The sequence below is a fragment of the Talpa occidentalis genome, unplaced genomic scaffold (genome assembly GCF_014898055.3).
Source record: "Talpa occidentalis isolate TD23 unplaced genomic scaffold, MPIMG_talOcc4v2.1 talOcc4.3, whole genome shotgun sequence".
NCBI lineage: Eukaryota > Metazoa > Chordata > Mammalia > Eulipotyphla > Talpidae > Talpa > Talpa occidentalis.
In genome coordinates, this window is record NW_023603184.1 from 68,411,198 (window position 1) to 68,416,210 (window position 5,013).

At 36.4% G+C, this 5,013-nt stretch overlaps 1 pseudogene; it reads right to left on the bottom strand.

The window, feature by feature from the left end:
- Positions 1-528: 528 nt before the first annotated feature.
- On the bottom strand, positions 529-2,275 carry LOC119255099 (vezatin-like; annotated as a pseudogene).
- Positions 2,276-5,013: the final 2,738 nt, after the last annotated feature.

The following is a 5,013-nucleotide window of genomic DNA, read 5'->3' on the forward strand; positions in this document are numbered from 1 at the left end:
TGTTCTCTTAAATCTTTCAATAGTTCTAATTTTTTTTGTGTGAACTCATTTTTTTTTTTACTTAGAACCTGTATCTTAGTTTTGAGCCTGCTATAAACAAAAATAAAATACTACTTGTTATTAACATAATAGCTGCAGTTACTAACTTTTAGAATACAGTACAAAGGAGTCATATTAAATGTTAATGTTCTTAGAATGGAATTATCCCACTTATTTTATGGTAGCAATTCTGGTAAGAAATGATAATTTCATTTCTTAGGAACAGTACTTACAGAATTTCCAAGATTGAGCATTTGTGCTTCAAATAAAACAGCAGTTTATTCAAGAGCACTTACCTGTTTTCCTAGAATATCTGTCCTTCACAGGTAACTACTATTTTCAGATCAGTTGTTTACACTGGCAGGAGCTCACATCTTAGCTTTATAGATAATAAACTTACTCTCATTTCCCTTTCTAGTGGAATAACTGCGCTCGAAGCGAAATCACATTCATAAAAGGAATTTTAAATCCTCATGTAAATCTTGGTTCTTACTTTCCTTCTACCCCATTTTTATTTTCTTGTATTACTTTTTCTTCTTCCTCATCACCACAATCTGTTCCTGCCTGGTTGTAAAGAGAGAGATCTAGCAGCCACTTTTGCAGCGAGGCCAGCAGTGAAGGTAGAATCTACTGTATTAGATTCTACAATCTGGGGGTTTGTAGCTGTCACTGTGTTTTCCTACGCTTAGTGAAGTTCTCTCATGAGTCCCTGGGAATTGGGTGGTCAGTGGCCAGGCCACCTACACACGCCCTCTGAGCTTCATCTTCACTTTCATAAAAGCTACACACTCTTCAGTTCCGTGAAAGAAGTCTTTATTTGAAGAATTATCTTTATTTTTACTTTCTGGGGAAGTTTCACATAAATACTCAATTCTACTACTTATTTCATTGTTATTTGTGGGAGGTTTATTTTTTTTCCTCCTTAGAATCATTTTACCAACTTTCCTCAAATCTGAATCCACTGATGGTTCTGAATTACTTAGGGGTTCCTCTGCGTCTACAGGAGACAACAATTTCAACACAGCGTGATCACTAAATAGAAGTTGACACCTGCCTTTCTGCTTCCTATGCTTTAAATCCTAAAAGAGATTTTAATTCCTGGAGTAACCCTCTCATTCTTTTTTACCCCCAAATATGTTTATTGGCATAAAGTTAGTTTACATCATTGTATCTCATTTGGGGGTTATAGACGCAAACCTCTACAAATATGTATGCTCATACCTTGCCCACAACTAGCTCCCCAATAATCCTCCGCCATGTTCCATTGGACCCTCTCCTTGCTCCACTTCCACCCTGCTGCCCTCCCCTTCTGGTTGCCTTAGTTAATGCTTATGATTCTGTCTCTGTTTTCCTGTGACAAGAAAAGGAAAAAAAAAAAAGCGGGCTTCCCTGGTGGTGCAAGGAGTTTAGCACTATACTATGAAGCAATTTGCAACCTTTGCAGCATGAGTTCGATTCCCCGGCTGGCCAGGGAGCAGCCCACATGATGTGGCAGACCTCTCCTGGCTTGTCCGCTGCTCCCCTCAGCAATGTACTTGGCTCAATCTGCCTGTTCTGCTCCCCACTGTCTCTGGTGAATCCTCTCACCTCCCGAATCCCTAGCCTGTACCCCAGCTTTTGTATGCATAAATAAATAAATCTTTAAAAAAAAAAAGAAAAAAATTCTTCCTTTCTGAAATCACTATCTACATAATCTCTTAATTCCTGTTCCTCAAAGACTGGAGCTTTGTCTGCGATGTGCAGAGTAGGCTGCCTCAGAGGCACCACAGGAGCATGCGGATTTTCAAATGCTATTTCAGTCTTGTTTTTTTTACCTGTATTTCTTTGTAGCAGTTTTTCCACTTGAAAAATGACCTCTTCCCAGCAACCATCGCTTGCCTGAACATGGGGCTTAATCAACTTTAATATCTGTTCTAGGATTTGATAAGCCTCTGACATTAGTTTTTATGCTTCTTTGGCACAAAAAAATGCTTTTCAAGTACTTCTTCAAGAATTATTACCTCATTCATTAATATTTTCAGATAAGCTGCAAGGGGCACACTGCTCTATGAATGTCATTCAGATCTCTTGACTTCTGTTGAGTTCTGGATAGCGCTGGGTATTGAGTGTTGCTGACTCCAAAGCACCAGTAGAACTTATAGCTGTGCTTCCGCTCTTCCAAGTAGGCAGAATGAGCATGAGGTAGACCTTGAGTCACAGAGATAAAAATACCAAGAGGCAAAAGTGCTAGTGAAAGTAAAGGTCAAGAAGTGAGTGATGACAACACTTATTTTTGCTTTTGTTCCAATGGGTTCAATAAAGATCAGCTTTCAACTCCCAGATTCCAGTCAATTCATTAAATTTGCTCATCATGAGACTCAAGCCTGTTGTGAAAAATTTCTGAGAAGGATGACATTTACCTAGTCTGTTCATACCAGGGAGCATAAGTCTTATTAGTTAGACTTAACCTGAGTCAGATATGCACCCTGTAAAAACTCTTCCTAAAATACATATGCAAAAGCAACTGAATCCTAGAGATTTTTGAAAAAAAGACTCACTGTTCTATTAAGCATGGATATTCCTACATATTCATCTCTATTTTAACATTGTGCATGTCTGTCAAAGGCTCTGAAACATCATTTATCAATTCCATAACTTAATTATGTTAGTCTAATTCACATGTCTTATTTGCTGAGTTCTCCAAATTTATTTTTCTGGCATGCTTACAACATGTTTTATAACATGTGTTGGTACTTAGAGAGACTTCTCAATCTCCTGTTTGTAATTTCACAAGTTCAGACTTTAAACACTAACTTACCATTACAATTTCCATGGGCTTTCAGCCTCTCTTCTTAATTAGTTAATGCATAAATTTCGCTCTATACCTTACTTTTCTGCAAATTGCTAGACAGCAAATAACTTACTGATTGAAATGTTCTTTTTCTAATTTTCATAGCAGAATTTTAAACTGTTCAATTTCAATTGCTCTGAGTTTATTTCACTACTACAGGAATTGGAAGGTGTGTTAGACTCCCATTTTCTTGGGAAGAAGAGTAACTTCTATTTTGAAACTGAAAACAACTTTATAGAAAATAGAAACTGATTTTTTGCTACCCTATACATCACCTTCCTTCCTTACTAGTAAAAGCAATAACATCTATTTTCTTCTGCTTCTTCTTCTTCTTTTTTTTTTTTTAACCTTTTTATACTCCTGTTGTTTAGGCTATCCAGTGTCACATACTTGCCACTTGTGACCTTGCTACTTCAAGGTCACAGGATTCAATATCCTATCAGATTCACTACAAATAAAAAGAAACAAATCATACTAAACTGCATACATATATTCATCTCCATTCCTGGGTTTGTGAGTGAGGTGTAGGGATCATGAATTTCACAGAATGCTTCAATGAAACATTATTTTAGGCAATAGATAATTGAGCATCCCTATGTTTTATACCTACACTGGTAAGAAAATGAGGCTTCAGAAAGAAGTAGGAGAGATAAGTTCTCTTCTATATATACAGGAAAGATTCCATAGCCCAAGAAAGTCCTAGGACAATCACACATATAATTGAAATAAATATATTTGGTGGGGGAGGTCACGTGGGCCCCAGTTAGCCAATGACCCAATCAGTCGACACATGAAAGAAAAGAAATATAATAGGCATATAATTCATACGAAGGGCAATGCACGCTAAGTGTATACCTCTTCAAATTTTTCATCACCCTTTCTGAACTTTCAGTGCTTCTCTATTTCATAGCATTTCCTGTCTTTGAGGAAGACCCAGATATTAAATGTTAAAGTAATTATATTCTCGGATAAAATATTTTGGAGGGTGAGGCATGTAGTCACTCTTGGAGTCTACACAAAGGACTCCCAGCAGAATGTATATTTCTCTGAGGCTCTTGATAACTACATTCCTCTTTTTATCAATCTACCATTTATTTGATGAGAATTTCTCTACCTTTATAACATTCAGCAAAAATAACAGTAAAGCAAAGATCCCCATGAATAGTTACTGAGTGAATCAAACCAAAACCAACTCTCAGGTCTACTTGCTGAATGATACCACCCCACAGGGTTACCAAAATGCCTTCTTGCTTATTATCAAAGCATGTCACTCTTTAATCTAGACTAGCATCCTATTAGGAGGAAAATAGAGACTTTGCATAATGCTATTTTCTCCTAGTCTTCTGAAATTTGATTAAATAGCCTTTTAACATATTTCTCTGACATTTGGACTTATGAATGCTAAAAGTCAAGATTCCTTGCACAATGATTCATTTTCTAACCTATTAATGATATTTCCAGAGTCTCTTAGCAATAACATAATTTCCTAATATTCATTTTATTGGTTAACTTTTTATGTAAGCTTCTTTCTAATGATTAATTCTTAAATAAAAACTAAACACAAAGCTATAGTTGACCAAATATTTGAAAAGACCAAAAGTTACTGAATACATTGACTCTTAAAGCTGTCTGAAATGTCTCTGAATCAGCTTTTGACTAAACTTTACTCAAGGGAATCATGTATTTATTTCTTTGCCTTCTATAGAACTGAATCAGGGTTGGAGCCAATAAAGAACTTTCAATACAATTGTCATTTCAAAATCTCATCTTCAGCTCTGATGGACTCTAAGCATCATGAGGCTGTCTCAATCTTACAAAGGCAGACAGCCCCCAGTGTTATCTAGGAATTCATCATCAGTTATATGCTATTATATCAGTAATTGAAGAGAAGTGTAGGATTAGGATCTCTATACTAAAATAATGAAGAACAATATTTCTTTCATTTCTCACTCTTAACACCTAGGTCATAAGCACAGATTGATTTGAGTTCATCCTATTATCCCTAGCATCATTTTATCTCCTTAGCATTCCACACACAAGGTTGCTCCAGGTAAAATTCCAGAAAATTTTGAAGTGCAGAAACTGGGAAGAGAAATAAAAATGGTCAGTGGTAAAGGACTGAGGGTGCTTTGATGGTGGGGGTG